This window comes from Periophthalmus magnuspinnatus, chromosome 6, assembly GCF_009829125.3.
Source record: "Periophthalmus magnuspinnatus isolate fPerMag1 chromosome 6, fPerMag1.2.pri, whole genome shotgun sequence".
In the NCBI taxonomy this organism is placed as follows: Eukaryota; Metazoa; Chordata; class Actinopteri; order Gobiiformes; family Gobiidae; genus Periophthalmus; species Periophthalmus magnuspinnatus.
Window position 1 is genome coordinate 23,693,279 of NC_047131.1, and position 13,981 is coordinate 23,707,259.

At 36.4% G+C, this 13,981-nt stretch overlaps 1 protein-coding gene across 3 annotated transcripts in view; it reads right to left on the bottom strand.

Annotated features, from left to right (window-relative positions):
• LOC117371878 (polypeptide N-acetylgalactosaminyltransferase 18-like) overlaps positions 1-13,981 on the bottom strand; it is a 123,377-nt gene that overhangs the window by 85,113 nt on the left and 24,283 nt on the right. The window lies entirely within an intron of this gene.

Consider the following 13,981-nt stretch of genomic DNA (forward strand, 5'->3'; position numbering starts at 1 on the left):
ACAATAAACAAATTAAAACTAGTGAAAATATAACTTCTTTGGTAGCAGTAGCTGAATTATGGCTCCGTGGACATCACTGACTTAACATAATTTTGGCCGGGGGTGGATAATTATGCCTGATTAACCTCCATGCCCTTCTCCAGAGAGAGGCTCTGCAAACAGACTCAAGCCCAGCAGAGAGCAACCTGGCCTGGGCAGATGGCCATTACTGCCCCCTGAGGTGACGACAACAGAGGGAGAAGACAAGCTTATGTTCAGACTTTCACTATGTAACACAAACAGATGGAACAAGTGATAGTAGAGGAAAGTAATGACCAGAACTTGGGATAATCTGTGGACATCCTACACTGCACCTTGTCTGTGTAACCTCTCGGTCGTCCAGTTATGATTCATAGCAAAATCTGTCAATTGGACAAAAATTTTAGAGTAAAGTGGTTGCGCAGCTCGTCCAAGATGCTTCTTCAATTCTGGTCAGATCGCTGATGGACACTGTCTTATATGTATCTGAGGGAGCTAACTAAACTGAAACTAACACACCTATTTGTTTACAGTTTCTGTTTTTTAGCTAGGTCTACTGAACCACATCAAGGGTGAACTGTGCCCGAGTCATGTTTTGCATAATCGTTCAGGTCCCTAATGGGTGCTCTCACACCGATTAGCATCCTGGCTATGACTATTTTCCTTGTTTTGATTTAGGTCAAGGATAAAGACCCCAAGATGGATTGTTTTTCCTAATAAAAACTACCTATTTAAGTTCCCTCTCAAATCATTTATTTTCTTTGGCTAAGATCTGTACCTCAGTATCCTCAAAGGAGAGCACCTTATATATTTGTTGTCAAAACCCGGATTAAAAACTCAGAGCCAAAAATGATTAAATACATAAATGACACAAAAGAGGTAATGTCTTCTTCTACTTTCTACCTTCTGTAAAAATGCTTAGTGCTACACTTCATAACAGTAAGCACTCATATTAACAAAGCTTAGTTATTTAAAGTGTGCACTTGGAAAAGGCAGAAATTACTTAAAGAACATCTATTTTCCCTCAAATTTGCCTCCAGAAAAGTTTATATTTTTAGAAGTCACTGTGAGTCACTCTTCTTGTAGCTGCCTGCTATTCTTCTGTGACTAAAAATGGAGAAAGAAATAGGGCGATAGTAAACACACTTTTTAACCTGTAATACGATGTAGTGGGAGCACAGGTGACCAGCAGGTAACACAAGAGGTAATGGACGATTTTATATTTACATAAAATTTTCACACCAGTCTCATACCAGCTCATATTATACCACATTTACATTTATTGTTGTTAGCTGTCATTTTTAAAGAATCGAAGCTCCAACTCAGCAGTGCCACTCGAGGTGTTTACGTAGATTAGAATACCCGAGGACATGGCTGCAGCATTGTCCTTTATGTGCCTTTATTACAAATTTATGCAAACTGTATGTAGAAGAAATTACAATAGAAATGATTACGCTTAGAATGTTTTGGCAGCTAAAATGTGTTGTTGGTTTTTCAACATTATAACTTTAGTTCAACAGTCTAAAATGTTACAACTCAATATTTTTTTTCTGAGTAGGATTACATTAATTTCCCGTCTGTGTAAATCTTGGGGGTTATGGTCATTACACAATATGGAAGTGAGCTCAGGTAGAAGCTGTTCAGGGCCAAAACTATATATCACTGTAAGCATTTACTACTTGACGCCATTTGAAGAGTGTCGAAGCCTCGTTCATATTTTAGAGCTAAATACAACTCCACATTTCATCTTCTGACACAACCTAGGCACTGAGTACTCGCACAGAGTTTGTTTGCTAGTTTGACGCAGTTGTCTCCCAAATATATCTCAGCTCGCAGCTAAAAATGCAACAAAATACAGATAAAATGCATCTAAAAAAGAGCCTGGAGTTGGAACCTCAGTGAGTTCAGTACAGGTGGGCAGATTGGTCGACTGTGCAAAACCCCCTTTCATTTGCCTAAGACACCTACAAATGTACGCAGAGAGGACGATATGGAGAGCTACGGGGCACCGCAGCAGATGGCTTCATGTGAGCGAATGAGTCCATAGGGCAGCTGTGCCTGTATAAAAGTCTTAAAGTAAGATGCTCTTTTTATGATCTCAATGATGGTATTCCATCAAAAATGTGCTTGAATGTGCCTGTAATTGTCTTGGTTGAGGTTCAAACAAAGCTCGAGTCACAAATGAACCACAAGCTACTGTAACTGTAACAGGAGCTCAGTTGGTAGAGCGTTGCTCTACTGATCTGAAGGTTGGTGGTTCGAGTCACACTTGACATAAACAGTCAGATCCATTAACCCACATGTTGCCAGTGTGATTCCAGCTCCCATAGATTAATGGTGTTGTTGTGTCCTTGGGCAAATACATGTACAATAGGGATGGCACGATATTTAAATTTAAACTCGCAATTATTTTGACCAAAATAATTGTGATTATTGCTAACAATATTATCATGATAATTATTAAACCAAGGTTTACAGTTTTTAAAAAAAGTCTTTAAAACATCGATTACCATACAATTTGCAGGTGTCTGAGCAGTCACCTTTATTTTTTTTTTTGCTGCAAGTGAAATTAACAATGAATGAATAATAAATCTGTCAATTATATAACTCTTGAATATAAAAAAAAAAACACATGAACCAACCTGAGAAAGCCCCAGAAAAAGGATATGATAAAGGACATCCTGGTGTCGCAGCCATCAGTTGTGCAAAATGCCATTTAACTACAGCTAACCCAGCAATAGTAAAGTCAACACAAACACGTACCATTATTCATACAAATCCAAACTAACACAAATTATAGTAGTATAATAGTTTATTTCTCATGGTATGTTACTTACAATGGATATTTTGGCTCAAGTTTGGTAAACACTGCAGGATGGTCGAGTGCTCTGAAGGTGGAAAAGTGCTATATTAAAATATAATTTCACCAAGCACACACAAGATAACAACGCATATGTCTATTCTTTTTTTAAATTCTGTTTTAATCAGCTATTTTCTAGTCTTTTTATAGTTTTTATTAGACCTTATACTACTAAACAAAAATATGAATGTTTTTATTTGAATCTCCTACATCAAATAATAACCATATAATTACTGCTATTACAACTCCTTAAATACCTTTACTCATACAAAGACTACTACTAGTAAATTGTGTTACATTGTGCTGATAAACAGTTCATTTAAGCTCTGATCAGCTTCGTTTTTCTTTTACTTCTGTTTCTGTATATCAGCCCAACCTTCAGATGTCTGTTTTTATCTGTGCTGGCTTCTCTTTAAAGGCCTGCTCCAACACGTTCAATCTCAAACCTATTTGGAAAGTGCTCTCAAGGAAACATCTCTTAAATTCACTTTGATCTGTGCAGGGCCACAACAGCAGCCTGGATCAGGGCAATTTCAGGACACACGTATCAACACACGATTATAGGCAGTCATCCATCATTTAAGACATGGTACATGGATATCCACATTGGCAATTTATGTATTCTCCAAGCACATTTTAGAACAGCGTAGGTGAAATAATCAAACCAGTATGTGCCCCATGAAAACGTATTTAAATAAAAATAGAAGTTTAGTTGCTCCAGTAATACGCCTTCAAAGAAAATCAACAGTATTTTAAGTCAGATTTTGTCCCGAAAGTCCTTTAACACACCACACTTCATAATTAAACCCCTGCAGATAGGCCCGAGACATTCATTAACCCGATGACCACGGCCCAAAGTAAATTCACCCAGAGCACTGCACCTCTGGCTCCGACTAAAAAGTGCATCCACACATGTCCACCAACATTAAGATACCACTTATTTTAATACATCCTTCAGGGCAACTCCAAAGATTAGTTGCATTAGTTTGAGTATTCCAATTTCGTTATTCAAAGTGATCAACAAAAGACGCAATTACTCTGCTAAATGGAGTTGGCATTTAGGCAAAAACTCTCATAAGTTCTAAGGATCTCGTACAAAACTATGTACACAGAGAAGTACTAGTAAACAGCATCTTCATAAGTGAAAAAACAGATTAGACTGTTCAGTTACTGTCAAAACTTCAGCTAACTCACTCCATTTCCGTGGTTGTGCATATAGAGTAGAACCTTATTATCCAAAATATGGTTGACTACGCCAATACTGACCGATTCAACGACTAAACAACTTAAGAAATATAATGCTATGAGGCTGTATTATAATCAAAATTACAAAAATGATAGTTTTTACAGCAAAAAGAGCAGATACACAGGAATGATGACTGTTACAATAATCACTGTTTACTGTATTATAATGTTGATATCCAGGTGAAGTATAAATGATGCGTAAACATGTAAATAAATTTTGTGAGATAAGTGGAGTGGAGCGGGTGATGCTGGGACACTGTTGGCTGATCAGCACAAGAATGGAGATTATGTTGTTTAATCTGCAGCAGACACAACACACTGACACAGATTCAAAGAGACACAGCCTCATTACACGCAGGTCTCCAGGGACGACCCAAGATGAAATCTGGAAACTCTTTCACTTTTTATCAGGGACAAACAATGAAAACCAATTATTACACAATTATTATCCAACTGCTGCTTAAAATTGGGTATTTCGACTAGGCCTGAGTACTTACTGAGCGCAGCCTTCACTTGCATTATTAACCAAGCAGAATGCCAGATATCAGCAACACAAAATCTTCCTGCTTTTTAAACTAAATATATCCAAAGATCAATATTGGGCTGCAAATTGAAAACACTTTTAAAGTTCTTTGAAGGAGTTTACAAATGACAAAAAAGTCATTACAAGAACTTTTTATTTGAGTATTGATCCTGTAATTCGATCACTCCCTCATGTCACTGCAATATCACATTGGGTACTTTATCAAAGACGAGTATTGAGCTGTTGTGTGCCTAAATCAATAGCCCGATGTGAGAAGTGACATATTCTGCAGCACGAGTGAGAAGATATGAAAAACACATGAGCATTACTCTGTGCAGGGCTTTCAAAAGACACTAGGAGATGCCCGCACACAGGCTTTCAATTCACTTTCATTCATCGATAACAGGGATAAGGATAAGGACCATTTGTTGAATTCAACCCTGGAAGACAATCATTTATTCATTAAAAATAAACACGAGTTTGAGCAAACGCCACAAAAATATCCAGTAATATCACAATAGCCATTCAGACAACTCTAATTCAGGCAATCTTCAAGATGTCCATCAAAATATGAGTATTTGTCATGATTGCGTGGGGGAAAATTGTTTTTTTAATCTTTTATTAACTAGATCAAACTGTGAAGGCAATTTCCTTTACTCCTTGTTATTGAGTCTGTTACGATCTCAAACCAGGGACGTTTTAGTTCAAGCGAAAGAAAAATACTATTCTGTCAAATGGGAAAAAATTTACAATCTGAGAGGAGAAGTTAACTTCACTAAAAAACAGCCTATTTGTTTACAGTTTGTTTGTTAACTAGGTCTACTGAACTACACTAAGTGTGGACTGTGCCTGAGTCATGGTTCAGTCCCCTAATGGGTGCTTTCACTCATATTAGCATACTGGCTATCACTATTGTTTTCTCTGTTTAGATTCAGGTCTGAGGATGGAGTTATAAATGAGAGATAAATGATGTCTAAGCCCCCCATTCCTGTTCAAAGATGGATCATCTTTCCTAACAAAAAGTGGCTCTTAATCTCCCCTCTCAAACCATTTCTTTTCTTTAGCTTAGATCTGTTCCTCACTATTTTCAAAGGACTGGTTAGTAGCTTTGAAATTGAGATGGACAGCAGATTGGGGTCCTGAGGTGCTCTCACAATGGTGTTAGTACATTTTAGTTTAGTTCAAGATTAAATGTTCTTTCCATTGCACCACAGCGCCATCATCAGACCTAAAAATTTGTGATTCAAGATTAAACAGTTATTTATTCTACAGGCCATTTGTGGTTGAGTGGTGCTGAAACATCTAGTCTCATTTAACAACACATAATACAGGATTATTAAAATAAATAAATAAATAAATAATAAAATACAAATTAATCAAAATAATGTTCAAGAATCAGATTACTCTTATATATATACCGGTATATATATATATATATATATATATATATATATATATATATATATATATATATATATATATATATATATATATATATATCTGAGAAATATCTTATCTTTACTAATTGGTACAAAATCAATTATAAAAAGCAAAAAGTAAAGTTAAAATGAAAAAAAAGAAAAAAAATCTGATTATAATAAAATGGCTCTCAAGTTCTTTACAGAGGTGGCTGTTCTAGTGCTCAAAGGGAAAAAAAATTCAGTTTGGCAGTGTGAGATTAATGTTTCATGTAACATGATATTATTATACTTGATATATTATACTTTGACCTGTATGTTTTTGTGGGTGCCAGTGTGGCACGATGATGTCATAATGTACTTGGAACATACATGGACGTGGAAGTGCTATGTGCATTTTTGTACCAAAACGTGCAAGACGTGTGTTTCTTAAGAAAGACCAGATCAGCACGCTGACTGTGTCTTCATTGAACCCAGATAACATGTACATGTCTGTATATTCTAAGCTAATCATTAAGAGAATGTGACGTGTGCTACTAGTATATAGAGCCCACTCTGGAGATGTAAAATTAGGAGATGAAGAGATCATGATGTTGAATCAGTTTGAATGATGCCTGTGCCAAAATAAAGAACCTGGTTTATGGATCTACTTGAGCCTACTGGACTTTTGTTTGCGGTGTGCCTCCGGGAAAAGCTGACAGTTTGGTGACCCCGACGTGATAATCCTGGAGGCACAGGCAAATCATCTCCTCCACAGAACGCCTGAGAAAGACATCGCAAAAACGAGCTCTCCAGAAAGACGGTACGACAGAGGCCTTTTTTCATAGAATTTCTGTCAATTGGTTTAATGCTAAATTAATGTGATGTTTTTTTTGGGACGTTGTGTGAAATTAATTAAGTTATAACTTTAATACTATGTAAAATTTGTAATTATTTCCGTGTTTATGGCTTAGCACGAAGAGAGAAAAAAAGCACTAGAATTAATAATAAGTAGCAAGTTTACACTTAGATTAGGTAAAGTGTAATTAGAAACAAATTTAATCATTTCCGTGTTTATGGCTTAGCACGAAGAGAGAAAAAAAGCACTGGAATTAATAATAAGTAGCAAGTTTAGACTTTGATCAGGTAAAGTGTGATTAGAAAAAAGTTAATCATTTCCGTGTTTATGGCTGAGCACGAAGAGAGAAAAAAAGCAAGTTTTATAAAAAATACACTTAGTGGTTAAACTTTACACTAAAAAGAAAACAAAACTTTTAATCAAGTTTACATAAAAATGTGGTACCCAAAAAACTATATGTAACGCTAGCAGCAATTTTTATCAACATGATAAGATCACAAGGAAACGAACCTGTCCAAATGAGTTACACCCAGAATGGACATGAATTATCTTGCCACTGTAAAATTAAAACAGTGTCCGTCAAATTTAGCAAATATCACTAAAATATTAAAAGATCTAAAAGAAGAAGGGAAGTGTTATTTACACTTTGGCTGCATTTATTGCTATCTTTTAAACTTTAGGATCCATATTGGTCATGGCTATATTGTTGTGTTTGCGTTTGGCAGGGAACGCTAAGGTCATGACCTTAAATCCTCCTGTTTCAGCCTCTACCTCGAGTTGGGATGTTGAAACACAAAATAGAGAAGACAGTTGAAATGATTAAATTAGGATAAAATTGGATGGCATTTATTAGTGACTGTATCTTGTTGTGGCCAGATGGGGTATAGTTCTTATAAAGTGTTATTCATATAAATAAATTGACTAAATAAATAAGAATTTAGAAAACAGTTGATATCATTAGATGTTATTAGAAGATATAGATAATTGCTTAATAAATGTGAAATAAAACTGTTATTAAGAAAATATTAAGCTTGTTAAATTTCTAAAATAAATAATAATGCATAAATAAAATTAAGAAAATACTAAGATTGTTAATTAAAAATAATAATAATAAAAAATTAAACAAATAAAATCAATAATATCAATTAAGAACTATAATAAGGCAATGCTGACTCCTAGATAGATTTCGCACGCTATCTAAATTAAACTGTTTATTAAATAGTGACTTATTCTATAAAAATCATAGACTCTACGTCTTGAATGCAATCAAAGCAATATCCAAATTGTTATACAGCAGCTGAGAAGGTAATTTAACAAAATACTAAAATATCACAATGTCCCAATTAAATCACATTAAACCAATTAATAGAGTTCTGGAAAATAAGGCACTTCACGAAGAAACAGATTCCAAAGAAGGCTCGAGAAAACCAGTCCATCATTCAAGACATAATCAAGAAGTGATTACTACTACAAGGAGAAGGGGTAATCTTAAAGGAAGAACTTCTGAGAGAACCTGCTGTGGGAATATATCCAACTCTTGAAGAAATAACTAGCAGTAAAACATCAAAGAAAAGCAAAGGTCATGAAGCTGGAATAAAGACAACACAGATGTTGATGTTGACATCCTGGTACTGTGTTCCACTCCCAAAGACAGTGATAGGATGACTCTTCAGGTGGCCTACAACATGGAGGCCCCAAAGCTATGCTGTTTGAGTACAAGTACCCCGCTGTCCTGTCCTCTCTGTAAAGCTTCACTGATAACAACCTACTGATAAGCAATGTGCTGGAGTGGAGAGACACTATTGTGGCCAGAATCAATGAGGCCTACAACACTGACATTAACTACGACGTCCAGCTCAGCCAGCTCTTCATCTTTTTCCGCAACTTCATTGTTGAGTTCCAGAAAAATGTCCAAGCTTTTCTGGATGCTGCCATCAAAGTGCTCAGGGAGACCCAGTTCTGTCTTCCTGGCTCTGAGGAGATGACCACCCTGCCTGTTGTTCTGAAGGATATGACCACCAGCATTGCTACTGTTCTTCGCACCACCATCCAAGTTGTCTATGACAACATGGAGTACTACTACAATGCTTTTGTGGACACTTTTAGCACCGTGGAGCTGCGCATGCCAATCGGAGATGTGATGACCTTTGGTCAAATCATCGACAATGTCGAAATAACTGGCAAAGGCATCTCTGACCAAATGTGGACTTCGTGAACAACATGGAGAGCCTGGATACTACGCTGGTCAAGATCAGCGAGACCCTGAAAGCGGTTGTAGACAAAACTCAAGAGTTTGTCGATTCCATCAAGTCTGACTATCCGGATGGTCTTTTGGCCAATGTGAACACAGCATACAGATGAGTTGTGACTGCTGTGAAGGACATTGCAGACCGAGTGTCCACCCTGGATATGGAACAGCTGAACCCTGTCTTTGAGTCTGTTGTAGATATGTTTATTTACGTCATCGACCAGTTCAATGTGACTGTGCACAGCACTGTGCAACAAGTGTCTGAGGAGGCTCAGAGATATGTGAAAGCCAGCACTGGCTGCCTGGAGATTGAGCTGCCCCTCCCTTGCTTCAGTGAGGAGCCTAAACAAACATTACTACCAACACACAAAGAAGGAGACTGAAGAACAGAAAAAGTGGGGACTAACTACTGTGAAGTTGCAATTGCAGAAATACCAAACTGAACTTAAAGAAGAAAGCAGTCAAACACCTAACTGCTGATGTTTTTCCACAATTTGGAATTCCACAAGGCATAAGTCAAGGAGTTGTGAACGAATAAATGCCACTGTCAAGAGAACACTTGTGAAGGATGAAGAAAGTCGACCAAATCTGGACATCACTGGACACGGTGACTCTGAGGAGCAACCCCGACCACCTGCTACCACTAGGGCTCCAGAGAAGGAGGAGAAAAGGGGGAGAAGAAGACGAAGGAAAAGAGAAGAAGACGAAGGAAAAGGAGAGTATAGGCCATATTTTTTGAAAAATGTTTTGAACATTTTCCATGTGTATTCTTGATTATGCTAATTATGCTAATTTCTGTTGTTCTAGTGTTGTACGTTCCCCTTATTCATTGAAGTGTTGAGAATGGCCTCGGACAGCCAACAATCAAAATGGCAAGCCTCGATTAAACCAAGCTGACAACCAATAATACAGGTAAGAGACAATGGGCACTGAAAAGAGTAAAGAGAAGGACACCAAAACTTGTAAAATATTGTTATAAGGGACAAACTTGCAACATACTCTTCAATCTACAGTATGTGAAGTGCTAGACTGTGTGCGAGATGTACCCGCTATAGATCATGCAATAAATGTACAAGTTGTCTGTAAGGACACATGTCTGACAAAAACAATGTTTACGATGATAAAGTTATAGAGATCGCCAGAGTTATAACCAGCACCAATGGACAATATAATAAAGAGAAAGATAATTTTGAAACTGACTTACAACAGAGAATTACTTTAAAAAAAAATAGGAAAATTATGCTTCTTATCAAACGAACCTAAAACATTGTAGAGGGCGCAAATCAATTACTCAACGATGCAATCCTTTAATATTATCTATCAAAAATCCTACATTTTATGACTCTGGAATATTCCATGGGATTCCAGTGTTCCAGATTTGATACTGTACCTGCAATAGAAAAATAAAGTTAAATTTTGAAGGCTACATCTAAACAACAATTTTGAACCTAATAAACCTGTTCCAGAAAATGATTTAACCAGAGAAATAAAATTGAAACAAACAAAACTGAAATATGTAATGAATGAAAATACTTGGCTAAAATGGGTACAGTATACTGCTCAAATACTACATCAATACCATATTCTAATGAAAAAGACCTGACCTGTATACTTAACCTCTTCACTAAAAATAATTTGATAAAACTGAATGCTATCACTTACATAATAAATTACCAGTAGTAGCTTTAAAAGATGTACCATCTTGGACTATGGGAATGGCTACTTGTGTCCTTAAAGATGCAGTTATACATATAGACACAAGAAGTAATGATAAAAATGAAATGGAAAGTTTTACTAACGATTTCTGTTATTAGACTTTATCTTCTGATAATTATGGAGAATTTGCTTTTAACTGAACACACTACTGCTTGTGCAGATATTTGGTGGTTATGTGCAAATTTACGTTTGTATGCCATTCTATCAAAAACATGGTGTTTGTGCATCAATTATGTTAATTATTCTATTCACTATAAGGTGTAGCAAATTCACTAAATTTAAAACAAATTAAATTGTCATACAGAGTTAACTCAAGAAATAATCATGCATTTAAGAGGTCGTTGTCTTATCAATCTAAACCCAAACCCAAAGGATTGCCTTAGATATGTTACTTGCCAAAGAATAATAAATATGTATCAAGTTTGAAGCAGAATGCTGTACTTATATACTAAATAATACCTCTCCTGATGGGAGTATTACTAAGGATCTGAACCACCTTAAGTCTTTGTCCATGGAATTTGCTAAAAATCCTGGCGCATCTGAAAACACTTGGTCAAATTGGCTCTACAAAATGTTTGTTATCTTAGTCATAATTGGATGTTGTGTCATGCCATGTCTTAGATTGCTGGTAGAGGTCGAAGACATGTGCAGGGCCACTGTCCTAATGAAGAACTTCCCTCGTCACAAATTTTGTTATTCTCCGTAAGGTCTCAATTCTCATGTCCTGAACCAATTGACTAAGTTTGGTCAAAACTATGTAGATTGATCATTTGTTTTAAAAGATATAAAATCCAAATTCTGAATCCTAGTAAGTGCTCCTTGTTTCTTATTTGCTGTCCGAGAGTCATGTGTTAATTTATGTTTTATGTTAGCCTAAGGGCTGGGATGTGTTATAATGCAGTGACTAAAGCTAATGCTAATATTTTACTCATTAGGGGAACTTTAAGTTGAATGCATTATTATGTGAAAGTAGTGTTTTGTTTTTAATTTTGGTGTGATCACATGTTTTTAATGTGATCAAAAGGGGGGATTGTGAGATTAATGTTTCATGTAACATGATATTATTATACTTGATATATTATACTTTGACCTGTATGTTTTTGTGGGTGCCAGTGTGGCACGATGATGTCATAATGTACTTGGAACATACATGGACGTGGAAGTGCTATGTGCATTTTTGTACCAAAACGTGCAAGACGTGTGTTTCTTAAGAAAGACCAGATCAGCACGCTGACTGTGTCTTCATTGAACCCAGATAACATGTACATGTCTGTATATTCTAAGCTAATCATTAAGAGAATGTGACGTGTGCTACTAGTATATAGAGCCCACTCTGGAGATGTAAAATTAGGAGATGAAGAGATCATGATGTTGAATCAGTTTGAATGATGCCTGTGCCAAAATAAAGAACCTGGTTTATGGATCTACTTGAGCCTACTGGACTTTTGTTTGCGGTGTGCCTCCGGGAAAAGCTGACAGCAGGACTCTGGAGAAAGCTCCGTGTACTCTGCTCTTAGGTCTGGACAGACAAACCAATTTTAAAAAAAAACACACAAAAAGGCTTAAAGACCTTCCTACATAATTTGCTTTTTGATTTCTATTGGGGCTTCAAGATTAACTGCAACTTGAGCAAAATCTTAAGTCAGAAGTTCTTCAGGTAACAATGGAGTGCATCTAAAACATACTAGTGCGTTAAAATGAACAGAATGAACAGAGGTGGCTGTATTCTAACACAATCATAAAATGTGCCAACTGAACAACTTACCTTCAATTTGTCAGCCTTGCCAAAGATTTTCAAATATTAATATCAATAAATATCAGGACAAAATCGGTTATGAGTATGGTGAAAAAAAGATCTATCAGACCTAATCTCTCTTACCCTGGTCTAGCTCCATTACAACATCCACACAGCGTTATTGAGCCATGTTTTCTGTCAGACTTCTTGTTCTCTGGGCTGAGCCTTAGCCTGCGCCTGTAACCTGTGTGATGGGTGATCAGAGGGAGCGTACCTGAATGTGGCCCGGAGCACCTAACACCTCATCAGTTATAGTCTTCATCAAACCTGCCCCTTTGAAGACCAAAGCCAATACAACTTAGCTTATCTGACGTAAAGAGCTCCAAGAATTATAAGAGCTTATGCAATAGGTGTGCAATGGGAGAGGCAGCGGGGTGTTTAATTACTTTAGATAGGTATGAGCAGAACACACAGGTATGTCACTATTCATGCTTTTCAGGTACTTGTTATATATGCAACATGTTGATGACGTTTTCCTATTCAAAAGATGTAATATTAATAATGGACAATATCACAATGTTTTCTCATTTATGACAAATATATTAAAAAGGCTACAAAATGAGGATAAAAAATAAAACAGTATTCACTTCGTCAATATCGCCCGTCCCTAATGTTTTTTCACAGTTCATGGCAACAATGACTGGAAGAAATGAGCACTTTTTTGTAGCGCTGCAATAATAATTAGTGATTCACAGATCAGACACTGGGTCCAAATATCGATCCAAGCTATATTCTGGTTTGGCATATAAAATAATGTTATAAGACTGATTGTAGTTGGCCAAGAAAGTCTTATAATGTTCGAACTTTTCTTATTATTTCTTATTACTTTTCTTATAATTATTCTCCGCACTGTTAACGGTTGATTTAATTTCGGCAGATACCTAAAGCGATAGTATCGAAATTGGTATTGGAACTGAAAAAACTGGGTTGGTGCATCCCTTAAAATAGCCAAAATATTAAGTAATATAAGATCCTCTGCTAACAACAGGGATCCAGCATACACACTTAGCGAATCAGGGGCAGGCATGGTCCATCCATAGCAGAAAAATATGGGTTTGAGATGTAAAGGAGGACGTGGGCACCAGACTGATATTAATCTTTATTAAAAAAAATACAGACAAATATCGTTCTGGATTTGCCAGGCAATAACAACAGTGCATCCTTCTGGTAACACAAAAAAAAAATAAAAAAAAATAAAATAAAAAAAAGCAACTGCTAATCCTATAATTAAGATCTTTACAAAGATGTTCTGCAGTGAGTGTTTAGAATTCACCAAGGCACTAATCAACACTATAACACTATCTCAGAAGCGACTGGTCC